General features: G+C 36.1%; 1 protein-coding gene across 1 annotated transcript in view; it reads right to left on the reverse strand.

Moving 5' to 3' along the window:
• Nucleotides 1-20,691, reverse strand: part of COL24A1 (collagen type XXIV alpha 1 chain) — a 319,520-nt gene that overhangs the window by 37,924 nt on the left and 260,905 nt on the right. The gene's annotated exons all lie outside the window — the stretch shown is intronic.

Here is a 20,691-nt window from a genome sequence, read left to right on the forward strand (position 1 = left end):
AAATATGAATAGCAAAGATGTACATGCTGCTGCATTTTGGAGAACTTGCACTGAAGTATGCAATTCAATTTGAAACATGCCATAAATAAACTGAGGAGAGAAAATGTATATATGCGGCTGATTCATAAGAGTAAATACAGCAAAATACCAATGGTAAAAAAGTCTAAATTATGGATATAGGGGTTATCAACACTCTTTCTATTACTTTACTTTACTATTAGAAAATGTTCATGATAAAGTCTTATCCGTTGCTGGTGGGAATGCTGCCTGGCCCAATCCCTATGGAAAGTAGTCATGGAGGTTTCCTCAACTCAAAATTGAGCTCTCCATACGACCCAGCAATTTCTCTTTTTGTATCTATCCCAGGACAAAAACAAATTCATCCAAAAAGGATATATGTGAATGCTATTCATTGCAGCAGTCAGTACAATAGCTAAGACTTGAAATCAACATAGATGTCTAACAAACAGCACAGACGTGGGATCATGAAGATATTGTACTTATATACAATGGAACACTGCATAGCTTTAAGAAATGATGCAATTATGCAATCTGTAGTTTTATGGATGTAACTGGAAGAGATTATGCTAAATGAAATAAGCCAGAAGAAGGGATAAATACAGAATATCACTTATCACTGTAGTATGTAGTAAATTGTATTAAAAAAATGCAATGATCTAAATGAGAGTTGTCTTGAACACCTTTGGCTCCCAGAGTATAGCAACGAAGGAAAGAAACTGAGTAGAAGAGGAAAAACATAAATATGAAAGGATAAGGGCCAGGGATCAAGCAATCTCAAGAGCCGTTGGTAGTGTTAATAAAGGACAGAACTAAATATCCAAGCCAAAGGCAATGACAATGGAATTGAGACACAAACTTTAACCAGTCAATACTTAAATGGGCCTCTTATACTGAATGTCTGGGAAGTGCGTGATATGGGATGCACTTGTAGAACATTAATGGGGGGAAGTGGACACTAAGTGGTGAGATCATTGTATGTCTAAAACTCAGCTATGTCCTAAAATTCATACTATGAATTCATTCAACTATGAGTTCATCAAATCACAATGGGTTCAATAAAAATAAAATAGAATAAAAAAGCAAATATTCATAAATAAAATAGTTAAAGGAAATGAGAGGAAACGAAAGCAAATTATGCAGTAAGATCACTCTATAGCTAATACATTTCAAAATATATTCAAAACTCAAATATAAAACTGAACCTACTGAAATTTGTTTAGATAAAGTTTAAGTAGAGCTAAATACCAACATATATTAAACATATTAAATGAATAAGAGAATATATTTTAAACATACTCTAGGCCTGGAAATCCTTGGAAAACCAGTTTAAACCGCTGAACACCATGTTCTCCCTGCAACATAAAGAAATAGAATAATCATTATTGTGCAGATAATAGTCTTACTGGTTCTGCAGAATTGTTAGACAGTGAATAACTGAGTTTTTACGTACAGGCTGCCCCTTTACACCAGGTCTCTCCACATGGTCCTTGATCACCTTGTGCTCCTTTAAGACCCCTTTTACCTTGAATTCCAGGATGACCTTGGAAGGCCATGTTCACCCCTGTGGACAAAAAGGGCAATACTAACCTTTATAATCTGTAAACAGATTTTAAATGAAAGCTTCAGAAATCCGATTTTAAAATATAGCATAAGGCATTGGGAACTTAAAATCTACAAGATCATTCTCTCAATATATATTTGATACATATGTAGTATTTAATTATAATAAATGTGAAGTGTTTCAGTGGGGAAAATATTTCAGAGATTCTTTAAGATAGCAAATTATCCTTCACTACTAAGACAAAGATTTATCTTTTGAAGTGGAAAAATATGAATCCTTTTAATTATAAGTTCACACATGAGAGATATGGCCCTTTATTATTGATTTCCAAATTTAGATCTACTAAGGTAACTATTTTAGTTGGAAAGGGCTACTCATTGTACCAAATATGAAAAGAAGGCCCCCACCAAATTTTAAACAGTTTGGGTTAGAATGCCTGAATATTCCTTAGAAGTAAAATTGTAAAAAACAAATTTACAAATAATAAAGATGACTTAATCTACAATTTTGAAAAATAGCTGTGGACACTGAACTATTATCTATTTTGAGGTAAATCCTTCATTGAGATAATTCTAAATAAGTGGGATTTTACTTGGAATACTCAGTCATGTCACAATACCTGCAATGAATGCCAAGACTAAAGTACTATCATATTGACTGTAATAAAAATTTGATTTTTTTCTAATTTCTGAATTTATTGGTTTGTTTCAGATTTAGAACAGGCATGTGTTTGAGGAACTATATATCTGGAAGTAAAATGAAATTTATATTTTAGAGAAGTTTAATCACTAAGATGGAAAAATCCCATAATAAATCAAAGAACATATTTTTACACAACACCTACTCCCTGGGAGGTAATGATATTATTATTATTATATTGTGGTGTAAATTACAGGAACTATTGCTTGCTACTCAGGAGATGTACATATCAAGGATACACAATTTACTTTCCTTTTTCTTTTTTTTGTGGGGGGTAATGGAGGGATGAACACATCTTGCAGTGTTCAGAGATACATTCTAGAGTTGCTTAGAGCAACATTCCAGTGCTAGAGATTGAACTCAGGTCTCCTGTGTGAAATCATGTGCTTAACCTGCTGAACTATCATCCATTCCCCACCCCCTTATCTATGTTAAAAGCAGAGGCTAATGTTACCAAGTATTTCTTGCTCATGGGTAGCTAGGGCCATTGCTAGAGATATAATGGCCTGCCTTGCAGACAATTCAAAGGTTAGGCCCAGAAATAGAAGTTTGCTTGCTTGGGTCCAGTGATGCTGGGGACCACCAGGGCATAACTGGGCATGCTCAGCAGCCACTATATGGTGTTAGGATTAAACTTGGTGGCCAGTATATGCCATGTTCTTCTGACTTTGAATCTCTTTAGTCTCAATCCTCCCCTCAATGTGTTTTTGATAATAGAAAAATCTTATTAATTGCTCTTAATTTCAATTATCTTGTGATTACTCAAAGACCTCAGAGTAAACAATCAAGTAACTCAAGTAAAGTTAAATCAATATAACTCATCTATTAAATAAAACTTTAAAGCACCTTTGGGCCTTGAACTCCTGGGCTTCCTGGTAGACCTGATGAACCCTTTGCTCCACGAGGACCTGGAGATCCAGTCAGTCCTGTTTTTCCTGGACTTCTTTGGAACCCTAAAATAGAATGGAAAATCGATGAAAAAATGGGCTATTTCATAAAATACTCATTAGGAGATTCAACAAATTATCTGGGTGTAGAGTTTGAAAAGACTGCTACTAACAAATTAACCTAGGTTTGTCCCATGTAAGTGAAGTACTTAAATAATGTGTTAGCTTATTAAAAAATCTCTAACTATAGATAGTAATCTTGAATATTTTAAATGAAAACATTGAGTTAATATAAAGTATGTCAGTACCTTTCAACTGACACAGAATGAGTGTGAAGTGTTGTATTCTAACTTTCTGTATTATTGTTTGGTGTATATGCCATATCTAATAAATTATTACTGCCCCCCTTATAATAGTCTTTTTAAATAAAAATGCATTGTTCTATAATATTTTATTGGTTTCAGGTATGTGTTATTGAAAATAAATATGGTTCGGGCACGGAGAGATAGCACAGCGGCGTTTGCCTTGCAAACAGCCGATCTAGGACCAAAGGTGGTTGGTTCGATTCCTGGTGTCCCATATGGTCCCCTGTGCCTGCCAGGAGCTATTTCTGAGCAGACAGCCAGAAGTGACCCCTGAGCACTGCTGGGTGTGGCCCAAAAAAAAAACAAAATAACAAAAAAAAAAAAGAAATTATCTCTTCCTCTGACATTTGCTTTCTCTTTTTTCTCTGGTTTCTGGTGACTTTTTTTTTTTTAATTTATTTAAACACCTTAATTACATACATGATTGTGTTTGGGTTTCAGTCATGTAAAGAACACCACCCATCACCAGTGCAACATTCCCATCACCAAAGTCCCAAGTCTCCCTTCGCCCCACCCGACCCCCGCCTGTACTCTAGACAGGCTCTCCATTTTCCTCATACATTCTCATTAATAGGACAGTTCAAAATGTAGTTATTTCCCTAACTAAACTCATCACTCTTTGTGGTGAGCTTCCTGAGGTGAGCTGGAACTTCCAGCTCTTTTCTCTTTTGTGTCTGAAAATTATTATTACAAGGGTGTCTTTCATTTTTCTTAAAACCCATAGATGAGTGAGACCATTCTGCGTTTTTCTCTCTCTCTCTGACTTATTTCACTCAGCATAATAGATTCCATGTACATCCATGTATAGGAAAATTTCATGACTTCATCTCTCCTGACAGCTGCATAATATTCCATTGTGTATATGTACCACAGTTTCTTTAGCCATTCGTCTGTTGAAGGGCATCTTGGTTGTTTCCAGAGTCTTGCTATGGTAAATAGAGCTGCAATGAATATAGGTGTAAGGAAGGGGTTTTTGATTTGTATTTTTGTGTTCCTAGGGTATATTCCTAGGAGTGTTATAGCTGGATCGTATGGGAGCTCGATTTCCAGTTTTTGGAGGAATCTCCATATCGCTTTCCATAAAGGTTGAACTAGACAGCATTCCCACCAGCAGTGGATAAGAGTTCCTTTCTCTCCACATCCCCGCCAACACTGTTTATTCTCATTCTTTGTGATGTGTGCCATTCTCTGGGGTGTGAGGTGGTATCTCATCGTTGTTTTGATTTGCATCTCCCTGATGATTAGTGATGTGGAACATTTTTTCATGTGTCTTTTGGCCATGTGTATTTCTTCTTTGTCAAAGTGTCTGTTCATTTCTTCTTCCCATTTTTTGATGGGGTTAGATGTTTTTTTCTTGTAAAGTTCTGTCAGTGCCTTGTATATTTTGGAGATTAGCCCCTTATCTGATGGGTATTGGGTGAATAGTTTCTCCCACTCAGTGGGTGGCTCTTGTATCCTGGGCACTATTTGCTTTGAGGTGCAGAAGCTTCTCAGCTTAATATATTCCCATCTGTTAATCTCTGCTTTCACTTGCTTGGAGAGTGCAGTTCCCTCCTTGAAGATGCCTGTAATGTCCTGGAGTGTTTTGCCTATGTGCTGTTCTATATATCTTATGGTTTTGGGGCTGATATCGAGGTCTTTAATCCATTTGGATTTTACCTTTGTACATGATGTTAGCTGGGGGTCTAAGTTTAATTTTTTGCAAGTGGCTATCCACTTGTGCCAACACCACTTGTTGAAGAGGCTTTCCCTGCTCCATTTAGGATTTCCTGCTCCTTTATCAAAAATTAGGTGGTTGTATCTCTGGGGAACATTTTCTGAGTATTCAAGCCTATTCCACTGATCTGAGGACCTATCCTTATTCCAATACCATGCTGTTTTGATAACTGTTGCTTTGTAGTACAGTTTAAAGTTGGGGAAAGTAATTCCTCCCATATTCTTTTTCCCAATGATTGCTTTAGCTATTCGAGGGTGTTTATTGTTCCAAATGAATTTCAAAAGTGTCTGATCCACTTCTTTGAAGAATGTCATGGGTATCTTTAGAGGGATGGCATTAAATCTGTATAATGCCTTGGGGGAGTATTGACATTTTGATGATGTTAATCCTGCCAATCCATGAGCAGGGTATGAGTTTCCATTTCCGTGTGTCCTCTCTTATTTCTTGGAGCAGAGTTTTATAGTTTTCTTTGTATAGGTCCTTCACATATTTAGTCAAGTTGATTCCAAGATACTTGAGTTTGTGTGGCACTATTGTGAATGGGGTTGTTTTCTTAATGTCCATTTCATCCTTATTACTATTGGTATATAGAAAGGCCATTGATTTTTGTGTGTTAATTTTGTAGCCTGCCACCTTGCTATATGAGTCTATTGTTTCTAGAAGCTTTTTGGTAGAGTCTTTAGGGTTTTCTAAGTAGAGTATCATGTCATTTGCAAACAGCGAGAGCTTGACTTCTTCCTTTCCTATCTGGATTCCCTTGATATCCTTTTCTTGCCTAATCGCTATAGCAAGTACTTCCAGTGCTATGTTGAATAGGAGTGGTGAGAGAGGACAGCCTGTCTTGTGCCAGAATTTAGAGGGAAGGCTTTCAGTTTTTCTCCATTGAGGATAATATTTGCCACTGGCTTGTGGTAGATGGCCTTCACTATATTGAGAAAGGTTCCCTCCATTCCCATCTTGCTGAGAGTTTTGATCAAGAATGGGTGTTGGACCTTATCAAATGCTTTCTCTGCATCTATTGATATGATCATGTGGTTTTTATTTTTCTTGTTATTGATGTTGTGTATTATGTTGATAGATTTACGGATGTTAAACCAGCCTTGCATTCCTGGGATGAAACCTACTTGATCGTAGTGGATGATCTTCTTAACGAGGCATTGAATCCTATTTGCCAGGATTTTGTTGAGGATCTTTGCATCTGCATTCATCAGTGATATTGGTCTGTAATTTTCTTTTTTGGTAGCGTCTCTGTCTGGTTTAGGTATCAAGGTGATGTTGGCTTCATAAAAGCTATTTGGAAGTGTTTCTGTTTGTTCAATTTCATGAAAGAGTCTTGCCAAGATTGGCAGTAGTTCCTCTTGGAAAGTTTGATAGAATTCATTAGTGAATCCATCTGGGCCTGGGCTTTTGTTTTTCGGCAGACCTTTGATTACCATTTTAATTTCATCAATGGTGATGGGGGTGTTTAGATATGCTACATCCTCTTCCTTCAACCGTGGAAGATTATAAGAGTCCAAGAATTTATCCATTTCTTCCAGGTTCTCATTTTTAGTGGCGTAGAGTTTTTCAAAGTAGTTTCTGATTACCCTTTGAATCTCTGTCATATCAGTAGTGATCTCTCCTTTTTCATTCCTGATACGAGTTTTCAAGTTTCTCTCTCTCTCTTTCTTTGTTAGGTTTGCCAGTGGTCTATCAATCTTGTTTATTTTTTTCAAAGAACCAACTTCTGCTTTCGTTGATCTTTCGGATTGTTTTTTGAGTTTCCACTTCGTTGATTTCTGCTCTCAGCTTTGTTATTTCCTTCTGTCTTCCTATTCTTGGGTCCTTTTGTTGAGCATTTTCTAGTTCTATTAGCTGTGTCATTAAGCTACTCAGGTAAGCTCCTTCTTCCTTCCTGATGTGTGCTTGCAAAGCTATAAATTTTCCTCTCAGTACTGCTTTTGCTGTGTCCCATAAGTTCTGAGAGTTTGTGTCTCGATTGTCATTTGTTTCCAGGAACCTTTTTATTTCCTCCTTGATTTCATCTCGGACCCACTGGTTATTGAGCATGAGGCTGTTTAACTTCCAGGTGTTAAAGTGTTTCTTCTGAGTCCCTTTGGAGTTCACAAATAATTTCAGAGCCTTGTGGTCAGTGAAGGTAGTCTGCAAAATTTCTATCCTCTTGATCTTATGGAGGTATGTTTTATGTGCCAGCATGTAGTCTATCCTGGAGAATGTCCCATGTACATTGGAGAAGAATGTGTATCCAGGTTTCTGGGGATGGAGTGTCCTATATATATCCACTAGGCCTCTTTCTTCCATTTATCTCCTCAGGTCTAGTATATTCTTGTTGTGTTTCAGTCTGGTTGACCTGTCCAGTGTTGACAAAGCCGTGTTAAGGTCCCCCACAATTATTGTGTTGTTGTTGATATTATTTTTCAGATTTGTCAACAGTTGTATTAAATATTTTGCTGGCCCCTCATTTGGTGCATATATGTTTAGGAGAGTGAATTCTTCCTGCTCTACGTACCCCTTGATTAATATAAAATGTCCGTCTTTGTCCCTTACAACCTTCCTGAGTATAAAGTTTGCATTATCTGTTATTAGTATGGCCACTCCAGCTTTTTTATGGGTGTTGTTTGCTTGTATAATTTTTCTCCAGCCTTTTATTTTGAGTCTATGTTTGTTCTGACTATTCAGGTGCGTTTCTTGTAGGCAGCAGAAGGTTGGATTGAGTTTTTTGATCCATTTAGCCACTCTGTGTCTCTTAACTGGTGCATTTAGTCCATTGACGTTGAGAGAAAGAATTGTCCTGGGATTTAACGCCATCTTTATTTCGAAATTTGGTGTGTCTTTTGGGTAGTCTTGTCTTAGATTAGGTCTTTCAGTTTTTCTCTTAAGACTGGTTTTGTGTCTGTGAAGTTTCTGAGCTGTTTTTTGTCTGTGAAACCATGTATTCTTCCATCAAACCGGAAAGTGAGTTTTGCTGGGTATAGTATTCTGGGTGAAGCATTCATTTCATTCAGTCTTGTCACAATATCCCACCACTGCTTTCTGGCATTGAGTGTTTCTGTTGACAGGTCTGCTGTAAATCTCAGGGAAGCTTGCTTGAACGTGATTTCCCCTTTTGATCTTGCTGTTTTCAGAATTCTGTCTCTATCTGTGGGATTTGTCATTGTGACTAGGATGTGTCTTGGGGTGGTTTTTCTGGGGTCTCTTTTGGTTGGTACTTTTCGGGCATGCAGGATTTGATCACATATATTCTTTAGCTCTGGAAGTTTCTCTTTAATGATGTTCTTGACCATTGATTCTTCCTGGAAATTTTCTTCCTGGGTCTCTGGGACTCCAATGATTCTTAAGTTGTTTCTGTTGATCTTATCATAGACTTCTATTTTCGTCTGTTCCCATTCTTTCACTAATTTTTCCATTGTCTGCTCATTTGCTTTAAGTTTTTTGTCCAATCTCTCCTGCTGTATGGAATTGTTATGTATCTCATCTTCCACAGCACCAAGTCTATTCTCAGCTTCTGATACCCTGTCCCAGAGCTTATCCATTTTGTCATTCACTTCGTTTACTGACTTTTTCAGTCCTGTTAGTTGACATGTTATTTCAGTTTGGAGTTTTGTGATTTCTGCCTTCATATTTTCTTGGTTCTTATTAGTGTTCTGTTCAACTCGATCCATGGTTTCTTGGAGTCTGTTGAGCATCTTCCATATTGCTAGTCTAAAGTCCTTATCTGAGAGGTTGATTAGTTGGTCAGTCATTATCTGGTCCTCAGAATTGTCATCTTCATTCTCTATGTCTGATGCTGGCCTGCGTTGTTTCCCCCATTGTCACACTTGTATTGTGGGTTTTTCTACGTGTTGTGGTGGTATTCATTGTCTATATGATGTAGGCAGCACACTCCTCTGGCTCCTCCCTTTCTGGATGGGCTGACTTGCCTCTAAGGGAGGGGAGTCCTCCGTGGATGAAGCCTCACACTGGGTCAAATCTTAGGCCCGAGCATGCAACAGAGAAGACAGTCCAGAGAGAAATGTTTGCTTCTGTGATATAGCGCCATTCTTAGTGTGATTTTTCCTTCTTGTTGCAATGGAGTTCTTTCCTTAGAAAGAGTGCACGGCCGCGTAGCGAAGCGGAGCGGCCGTGCTCCTCTGGAGCCTCTTTTTGCCCCACTCGCAAGAGTTTCACGCAAGAGGACAGTAGACAGACATAGACAGGTCACACTCACAGTCTTTCACAGTTGAGCCCCACTGGGCCGGTGTACTTTCGCGGATTTTCCCCGCCTGGTGTCACACACAGGGAGCTGGCTTTTGCAAAGCTTAGCCGGTTTTTATGCTCTGAAGTCCCTCGGTGTCTGGTGACTTCTAATTGATAAGAACAATATTCTAATATATGTTAACTAGATTTACTTATGTTGATAATTTTAATTTGGGCACCACACACTTCAGTGCTCATGGTTTACGCCTGGCTCTGTGCCCTGGCAGCCTCAGGGATCATACAAGATGCCAAGGATCAAAGCTGGCTTGGCTGCATGCAATGCAAAACCCTACCCACTGTGCTATTGCTCTGGTTCCAGTAATAATTTCTTAATATGATCATATATAATAAATGTATTGCACACCTAAAACTAATAAAATGTTACATTATAGCTATATCACAACAAAAATAAAAAATATTGTATTTCTTAACATTTGTTTCCAGAAAACTTAAAATAAAACTTAAAACAGAAAACTTTAAAGTAGGCTAACAATATTTCCTTAAAACCAAACTTAATAACAGAATTTGCAAACTATTATTTTCAGGCTAAATTCAGTACATCATCTGTTTTTGTGTAGTTTGAGCTAAGAATAATATTTACAGGAGCAAGAGTGATCATAGTCAGTAGGGCATTAGCCTTGCCTGTGGCTGACCTGGGTTGAGTTCTCATAATTCCATATGGTAGTCCCCTGTGCCCTTCCAAAAGTAATTCCTAAAGCCCCTGAGTATTGTTGGGCCCAAAGTAAAACGAAAATGATCTTTATAATATTTTTGTGTTAAAAATCAAAAGAATATTTACAGAAACTTAGAATTTCTACACTTGCAGATAAGAAGAGTTTTATTGAAACACTGTCATGTTTACTCATTTGTAATTGCCTACATCTGTTTACTGCTATAATGGGAGAGATGGATGATTGTGGAAGAAATTGTATATGACACTCAATGCTTTTTTTTTTTTTTTGCATCTCTGCTTGCTATTGCAAATTATAGTGATGCAGTTATTATTTGGTAGAATTTCAAGTGGAACGAATATTGACTTATTATGGAATTTAATATTATTTGTTTTATTATAAGTTCATAATGAATAGAAAATATAGAAATCAAAAATTGGATATCAAATTAGATACTAAAGCCTGTGTTTATTAATTAGTGTTAATTACATTTCAGCTAGGCTAAGATAAATATATAAAGCTGTTGACACAATATTACCAATTGAAGGAATTAATAGCAAATTCTGAAATTTAAAAGGAAGTATATAATCCTGGTAAATTATAAAAAATTGGAAAAGAAGGGGCCAGAGTGATAGCACAGCTGCAGGGCTTTTGCCTTGCATGCAGCTGACCCAGGATGGATCTCAGTTCAATCCCCAGGGTCCCATATGGTCCCCCAAGCCAGGAGCAATTTCTGAGCACATAGCCAGGAGTAACCACTGAGTGGCAACAGGTGTTGCTCAAAAACCAAACCAAGGCAAACCAAGGCAAACCAAACCAAAACCCAAATCCACCAAAGAAAACAAAAAAACAAACACATGGAAAAAAATTAAAACTAAAGTATGTTTCTGATTAGTTTTATCTGATAGACTAGCAAGGAAAATCATTTGTTGATGGTGACTTAATATTCAGCAAAATAAATAAATAAATTTAAGACAGACTTTTGGCAGAACAGTTACTATTAATGTTGGAAAATACAAAAATAGTCAATTAAATAGTACAATGGTCAATTAAAATACGGCAAATGCTTTTGATTTCTTTTCCTTCTCTGGAGAAAACAGTAGATTTCAAGATTATTGGTTTAATTAGTTCTTTATTTGAGGAATCAATATAGAATTACTCTGCATCAGGAACTGAAGGAATAGAATGGAGGTAGAGCATTTGCCTGGCATGCAGAAGGACGGTGGTTCGAACCTCGGCATCCCATATGGTCCCCCGAGGCTGCCAGGAACAATTTCTGAGCTTAGAGCCAGAAGTAACCCCTGAGTGCTGCTGGGTGTGACCCAAAACCCAAAACCCAACCCTTTCCCCCCCAAAAAGAATGACTATGATTGTAGAATTTATTTACAAGAAAATATTAAATGAGAACACCTGAAATGGAATCAGTGACAATGTGATAGAAATTATGACAACGGATCAGAAAAAGATTTTGGATATGTTTATAAAACTTGGTAAATGTCTTTTGGGTTGGGGAGATATTACCAACTTAATGTTCAATGTCTGGTACCCCATAGAAGTGATCCCCTGAGCATAGAATCAGGGGTAAGCCCTGAACACAGCCAGGTATGCACAAATAAGTAAACCAAAAATATAAAGTCTTTAAAACTATGAATAGTAATCTAACATCAGGAGCATTGAGGTGAACATTTGAATCTTGCCTGTGTGACTGAACCATCAATTTAATGCTGAACTCCTTGGTTTTTGTAAATTAAGCCTTACTCATTTCTAAAAGGTTTTGTCAAAAAAAGGAACTGAATAATTATGCATGATAAAATAGCAAGAAAAAGTTTCACTGAGGTTTTTTGAAAGAACATTTGTAATGTTTTTGAATAGAAAGAAGCACTCTCACTTCTACTACTGAGTGTCAAATGTATTTAGAAATTAGGTTTTGATACATACTAATATTAATCAATAAATTTAATCCAAAATTACAATGCAAACAATGCTTGTGCGTCAAGCATGTACTGTAGTTATTGTGATTAAATCTAACTCAAGCAAAGTTAAAAAACCTTGCACATTTTAGTGTTTGTTTTTAGGCCACATGCAGTTGTGCTCAGGGACCACTCCTGGGGGTGGTCAGGGCACCAAATGTGATGTTGGGGGTTGAACTTGGGTTGGTTGCATGAAAGGCAAATGCCTTACCTACTGGATTATTTTTCTGTTCTCACACTTCCTGTATTATTAAAAATTTAAATGGGTGAGCTCTCTGTTTCCATCATAGTTTGCAGTGGGTAGGTTTTTTTATTTGGGGGGGATATGCATACCAGTAGTGCTCAGGGCTTAAGTCAGGCTCTGCACTCAGGGCTCACTCCTGGTGGATTCAGGGCAACAGGTGGTGTGATGGACTTCTGGTTGATGGCATACAAGGCAAATACCCCACATGCTGTATTTTTGTTCTATTCATCACAGTGGGTAGATTTTGAGCTCAAGCAGTTTCAAGTTTCAACAATATTTTTAGGCCTAAATGTAAGATTTTGATTTCAAAATTTTTATATTTTACAAAACAATTAACTGTTGTTAATTGCCTCTTAATGGGAAATTACTTATCTATAGTATATTGATATGCTAAAAGGCAAATATAAAGTCATAATTTTATAATTTTCAGCCAATAAGTATAATCAATTTAAGTTACATATTCATGAACTGCAATATTTAGCAGTACCCAAATATGTGAAAAAACATTCAAAGACAACATATGTAAAAGTTCAAAATATTATTTAGATCAGTATTAAGAGATTTAAAAAATGTGCCATGATAGGGAATTTTAATAAGTTAAATGTTATCCACCAAGGAATTATCTTTTCTCATTAGAAGACTTTATGTTTTTTTTTTTGTTTGTTTGTTTTTGTTTTTTTGGGCCACAGCCGGTGATGCTCAGGGGTTACTCCTGGCTGTCTGCTCAGAAATAGCTCCTGGCAGGCACGGGGGACCATATGGGACACCGGGATTCGAGCCAACCACCTTTGGTCCTGGATCGGCTGCTTGAAAGGCAAACGCCGCTGTGCTATCTCTCCGGGCCCAGATTTTATGTTTTATTTTATGTTTTATGTTATTTTATTTTATTTATGTACATATATTATATATTTATATATAAATATATATTTATATATTTTATGTTAAAATATTACTTTAAATTTTATAAATAAAATTTTAGTAAATTTATTTCCCTCTTATTACATTAATTGTCAACTATCATTCTTGATTTCTGTCTCTTTTCTCACAAAGTCTAAAATGCTTTTAAATATTAATAGAATTCTGAGAGATGATTGATACTGTCTAAGTTGATTCCAGATTGTCTAACAGTACTACGATGCATTCATAAATTATTTATTGGATATCATTCATGTGAAAAAATCCATGGCAATCTCTGTGGAATTACCTATCTACAATTATCTATATTATCTATATCTATCTATCTATCTATCTATCTATCTATCTATCTATCTATCTATCTATCTATCTATCTATCTTTCTTTCTTTATATGTATTTGTGTACATATACATATATGTATATTATGAAGATTAAAACTAGTTGAAAAAAGGGGCCTGAATGGTGGCACTAGCTTCTGCCTTGCCCGCACTAGCCTACGATGGACCACGGTTCTTCCATCCTCGGATTCCCATATGGTCCCCCAAGCCAGGAGCGATTTCTGAATGCATAACCAGGAGTAACTCCTGAGCGTCACTGGGTGTGCTCGTCCCTCAGGAAAAAAAAAACAACTAGATAAGAATACTATAGCATAGAATGTACAAAAATTATCAATATAAATTTTTTTCAAGGGACCATCGAGGTGGCGCTAGAGGTAGGTGTCTGCCTTGCAAGCGCTAGCCAAGGAAAGACCGCGGTTCGATCCCCTGGCGTCCATATGGTCTCCCCAAGCCAGAGGCAATTTTTGTGCGCTTAGCCAGGAGTAACCCCTGAGCATCAAAAGGGTGTGGCCCAAAAATAACTAATAAAATAAATAAATAAATAAATTATTTTTCGAGATTTTTCTTACACGGCAAGCAAGGTGAGAAGCAAGTAAGAAGAGATGTGAATGTCCATATGTAGATGACATTATTCACATAACAGAATATAATTTTAGTTGTCCTTAACTTGCCACAATTCTAAAAATTCATCACTTAATTTTACTTCTCAATTTAGAAAGTCTTTAAACCTTTTTCTCCAGCCGAAATAAAACAGTATATTTTGATTCATTCATAGATAGTGGTTATTCAGATATTGTTGAACATTCAATAGATATTTTTATTTTTAATAATAAAGAATAAAGATTATAAGACTAGTGTTTAGAGTTAAATTTATTACATGCTTTATTTTACTTGCATAAACTGGCTCTATTTGGTTGCTCTATTGCTAGCAGAAATTTAACACAACATGAAGATCATGCTCCAAATAACTTATTCCTGATGGTGGTTTCTTAGAGAGAAATTTGAGGATAGTATCAGAGTGTTCTGTACAAAGTTCCAAATGATGTTTCATACAAGTAGAGAACAAACATTTCTTATTATGAATACACAGATGGATGAGTAATTTTGCTTTCAAGAGAAACAGATGTTAATCCCTAGGCAATCTTTCTATGTCTTCAAAATGATTTATCTAGAAGTAAATAGCAAAATTTAAAAGTAAGTAATATAACAATGCTTAATTTAAGAGATTTGAAATAACAACACTGCATCAGGATTTAAAAAGAAATGAAGAGTACCTGGTGTCTAACAGAAACTCAATTAACTTTAGATACAAGTTACTCTCTCTGCTGAAATTGGTTTTGGAATCTGCAACTAGTGTTGATTTTGACAGAAATTTAACTGACAGCTAAGATGAGATTCTGTGGAAATGAGTATTGGGATCAGTTACTACAGCAGCAAGAAAGTTAGTTTTTACTGTTTATTTTATGTATAATAAAATAATTATGGCAGTATAGTTTTCTTATTAATTTGACTCAGTTGAGGAAATAAAGAGTGATTGCTTTCTATTTTGTGTAATTTTGGAAGAATAAGTTTGTCTTTATTCTGAAACTGAATGGAAAGGTTTGGAAAGGAAAATGAAGCAATCTGCACATATTAAGAACCGAAAGCTTCTGAAGTGTGACTGGTTTGTATAAAAACAGCTAATCAGCTCTACGAAGTCCACTGTCATTACAGTGTCCCCTTGGCTAGCAATCTTATTATTGTTAGGGTCAAGACAAAAATACTAAGAAATAGGTAGAGGGCTGGATAAATAGAGAGCAAGGAGAGAGCTTGCCTTGCAAGTGACTGACACAGGTTCAATCCTGGCATCCCATTGGTCCCCCATCATTACCAGGAATGATTCCTGAGTTGTAGAGCTAGGAGTTATCCCTGAACACAGTTGAGTGTTGCCCCCAAACAATTAAAACCCCTTAAAAACCAAAATAAACTAAAAAAGAAATAAGTAGAAAGAATATAAATTTGTAAACACAGGAATAAATAAACACCCACACTTAAGAAGATTATGGTTCAAAGATTACTATCTTTAAAATTATTCTAAATAAATAAGAAACATTTTTGAGTTAACTTCTTTGTTAATTTTATTAAGATAATTTCATTTTCTCAGTTGTAGATTGACATTTAAAATGACACTTAATTTTGGGGCTGGGCGGTGGCGCTGGAGGTAAGGTGCCTGCCTTGCCTGCGCTAGCCTAGGATGGACCGCGGTTCGATCCCCCGGCGTCCCATATGGTCCCCCAAGAAGCCAGGAGCAACTTCTGAGCGCATAGCCAGGAGTAACCCCTGAGCGTCACAGGGTGTGGCCCAAAAACCAAAAAAAAAAAAAAAAAAAGACACTTAATTTTAAATTAGTTGATGTTTCTCTAGCAAGTACTATCTTTTTTTTTGTTTGTTTTGTTTTGGTTTTGGTTTTTGGGTAACACCGGAAGTGCTGAGGGGTTTCCTGGCTCTACGCTCAGAAATCACCCCTGGCAGGCTCTGGGGACCATATGGGATGCCGGGATTTGAACCACCATCCCTTTGCATACAAGGCAAATGCTTTACCTCCATGCTATCTCTCCAGCCCTGCAAGTACCATCTTAAAAATTATTAGCAAAATAGTTTTTCCTTTCTTTACTAACAAACATATGTTGCGTTCATAGCCTAGGTTTACAAATATATATATGTATATATATTTGCTTTATGAGAAAATAGTATTTGAAACTAATGCCATAGCGACTGCACAAAATAATAAGTTTGATGCCCTTATTTTTCTTGCATTATAAAACAAAATAGGGACTCTTTTTGTATGCCAGCAAACCAATTAGTTATAAAAGTAACTCTGCTTCCTTATTCCAAGTAACTAAATGCACTTCTTTTAAGGATGAATTTCTTATTTTATTTAGTTTACTAAATATATCCATTCCAGGAAAGAACTGACTCTTTAAAAATATGTGGGATGGTAATTATTAGGTGATTATATGCAAGGCTACCTTATAAATAAATAATGTGACATTCATAACATTTTCCTACAGTGTCAATCAAACATAGGTGGCCAAATGCTAGAAATAAAATTTATGAATGAGCTGTATACTAAAGTTAGGAGGCAACATTAGTTTGAATCTCCACATATATTAGCTTATGGAACTCAGAGCAAGACTGAAGTAAATCAGAATGTAATGAAGAAAGTCCGTCTGCTCTGTGTTCTCACAAGACTTAACGGTTTAGTTCAACCTAAATGAATACAAAACTTTCAACAACATATTTTGCCATAAATATTTTTACACATTTTAGGACAATTTATATTTAGCCATCTGGTTTCATCAATTAACATATTGTCGTTAGGACTATTAGTAGTTTATCAATCTTGAAAAATTACAGGCCAATGAAAATGCCACTATAGTATTGGACAAAGTCCAATATCTTATGAAATCTCCTATACCATTAACCAGAGACCTGGGAGTAAAAGAAGGTATTTGATCTATACTTTGGCTCTTATATGTATCTAGATTCAAGCCAGAATAAAATAATAAATATTTGTATTTTATCTAAAAGTAACTTTTTTTTGCAAATTATCTTATTTTATCTTCAATAATTCTTGAAAGTACCAACTAGTAGATGCAATTTTTAAAATCTAGACTTCTATGTAGTCCACTAAACTTTTCATATTTAATATCTTAATTGTTCTCACTAAAACCATGAGAATTAGGTTTTATTGTGCTCATTTTTAGAGATAATGTTTATGAAATTAAGTAGCCCATATATTTTTAACTTTAAACTCAGATCTCCAAAGTTAAAGACATTTATTCCTCAAGTATTTATAGAATATCCAGTGGGGCTGATACTGTATTAGATGTTATAAAGAAAATTACAATTTTAGTTATGTAGGTGTTTAAATCTCTTGAAGGCTAAAGACATAGAGATAATCATCAATTATATGATATCTGCTCTTATGGAAGTAGTACAAAGTATCTATACAAATTTAATATTATAAATTTGAGGAACTACAAAGATAGTATGTTGGTAAGGCACTTGCCTTGCATGCAGCCAAGCAGGGTTTTATACTTTGCATTCCATATGGTCCCTTGTGCACCCTTAGAAGAAGTGATTTCTGTGTGCAGAACCAAGAGTTACCCTTGAACGTTCACTGCAGTAGCCCCCAAACAAAAGTCTTATGACTTTGAGTTTTATTGTACAAAATACTTAAAAGTACTCAGAGGTGTTGATAGCTTAATTAAATCATAAAAATTAAGACGTTGTTCAGGGCCCGAAGAGATAGCACTGTGGCGTTTGCCTTGCAAGCAGCCGATCCAGGACCAAAGGTGGTTGGTTCGAATCCCAGTGTCCCATATGGTCCCCCGTGCCTGCCAGGAGCTATTTCTGAGTAGACAGCCAGGAGTAACCCCTGAGCAACGCCAGGTGTGGCCCAAAAAACCAAAAAAAAAAAAAAAAAAAGACGTTGTTCAAACTAACATAAGGAGAAAAGAAAGATCTTTCCAAGTATAAGGAATAAATGATATATATAAATGTTTGAAAGCAAGGACAATATAAAAATAGAAGGGGGTTCTAAGTAAACATACTCAAAGAAATATAGCTTAGTGGTTAAGAACATATGCTCTGAATCTAGATAGCTTGATTAAAAAAATTGGCTATATTATTTGTTATTTGTGTGACCTTGGTCAAGTTACTTGGTCCCTCGTTTTAGCTTCTTTTTCCATAAAATGGAAGTAATGCTACACTTCATGTTTTTTTTTTCCTTGTGGGGATTAAATAGCTTCAAACATATTCAGCACTTGGAATAGTGCCCAAAGCACAGTAAGCATTTAATAATTGTTGGCTGTTATTACAACTGAAATGTATAGCACTTGTGAGGAGAAAGGTAGATTGGAAATGTAAGTAGAGATCAGATCATGAAGGAACAAAATCCCTTAGCCAGGATGAACTATATTGAATTGTGAGTCACTGAAGATCCAACTAGGAAAGTTACATTACATGGCAAATCTTTCATTTGTTGCTAATAAGCTGTCTAATGGACTAAATTTGTCCGCTCTGAAAGAATTCCTAATGAGCAGATTATGGGCCAAACAAGCAGCAAGGGAGAGAAGAGGGGGAAATTAGTGATCAGGGTTAAGCCAGAACAGGATAATTAACCTCCTAATAAGTTGAAAAGATTTGCTGAATGTGGAACTTGCCAAAGTAGTTCCTCTCCAAAACACTGCGAAGAAAGAAAAGTATCTTCTTAGAACAGACGTTTCTTTACTTCTACTAATTTATAAATTAGAGAACACACCAGTGGAAGGGCTGTTGGTATTCTCCATACAGGCTTCCAAGGTGGTCTTGCTACTCTTTGCCTAGATTAAGAGAAGGCTGATGAAGTATGTTTTTCCTTCTATTATTGGACAAAATCCATAAGTGAAAAACCCAAGACTTTCAATATCCTTTCAAGACAAGTATCATATTTTAGACAACACTCAAGCCTGTGTTCACCTGACAAACTGCAAAGTCAAGTATGATTTGCTCTAATCTAGTTTTGTTTCTGTTCCTTTCCCAAAAGTAGTTTTAGTAGTTGCAGAAATAAAAAGTAAAAAGACTGGTAAGCCTTCGTCTTGATGACAAATAGATTTATGATCTTTGCAGAAAAAATTGTTTTTCCTTTTTCAAAAATGATTGAGGCTTTGTGCTAGTCCAATTCAATGAAAACAGCATGGTAGACTCATTTACTACAGATGTGCTAAGATTACTAGTCTCAAAATATTCGTTTATACTGAGAGAATATCATAGTCAACTGTGATCCTCCCTAATATTGTCCGTAGGTTATAGTCACATGACCATGAATAAATATTGAAATTGCAGAGTGAATATGCCAAGAATTCTTCAATTCCTTTGCCACATCCAAAAAATAAAGACATTGTTTAGGAAAATCAGGAAGTTGCATAATGTTAGACGTCCCAGAATAAATATTTTTTTCAGTGGAAAAATCCAGAAGTCTTTAAAGGTAAGCCAAGAAGCACTATGAGTGTAAGAGAGAGAGAGAGAGAGAGAGAGAGAGAGAGAGAGAGAGAGAGAGAGAGAGAGAGAGAGAGAGAGAGAGAGAGATAGACTGACAGACAGACAGACAGACAGTCATAGACATAGACACAGAGACAAAGACAGAGAGACAGAGATAGAGGCAGTGTCCTGACCAATGTTCTATCTCTCTGGCCTTTTCATCATATTTTTCAATGAATAGTAATCCTAGTCACATGTAAAGGAACATGCAAGTCACACACAATTTTGATCTCTTGGTGAGAAATAGAACAACTTATGAACTAGAATAAGAATACTCAAATTTTGTTGTCTGACCATGCTCAATTCTCCTTTCCCTTGGTTACATCTTTGACCTTTTCATTCTTAAAAGTATTTTCTACAGAATTTGTGTTTTAAAATATTTCATTTAAAAACAACATTCTTCTTTACATGTTTCTTCTTTAGTAATTTATATATTTTTTTCTAGAGTCAAATTCTTTAGTTGACATTTATAAATATCCTAATTTTGTCAACATCTACTCTTTCCTCAAGCATTATAATTACTATTTTTGTTTTCATTAAAAACAGTTAAACTGCCCATAAATGCTGTCACTATGTCTACACCCAGACAGCTCCATAGAACATAGTGATGTTCTTGAAAGAGATATAAACCAAGACATGAAAAATTATGGTACAGTACCCAAGTAACTGAAAGCTAGCAATCTTGGAAGGAGAGGGTGGGCCAAGTTTCCACCATGCTGAAGCCATGCCTTCTGTACCCATCACCCAGAATTGCCCTGCTTCTCCACCCCTCTAAGATACCAATCTGACCCAAACTCCAGGTATGCTGTTGTTTGGATTGATTTAACCAGGGCTTTTTTTGTTTATTTATTGTTTTTTTTTGTTTTGTTTTGGGGCCACACCTGGTGATGCTCAGGGGTTACTCCTGGCTCTGTGCTCAGAAATCGCTCCTGGCTTGGGGGACTATATGGGATGCCGGGGAATCAAACCAAGGTTCGTCCTAGGTTAGCACGTGCAAGGCAAA

Source organism: Suncus etruscus, chromosome 4 (genome assembly GCF_024139225.1).
Source record: "Suncus etruscus isolate mSunEtr1 chromosome 4, mSunEtr1.pri.cur, whole genome shotgun sequence".
In the NCBI taxonomy this organism is placed as follows: domain Eukaryota; kingdom Metazoa; phylum Chordata; class Mammalia; order Eulipotyphla; family Soricidae; genus Suncus; species Suncus etruscus.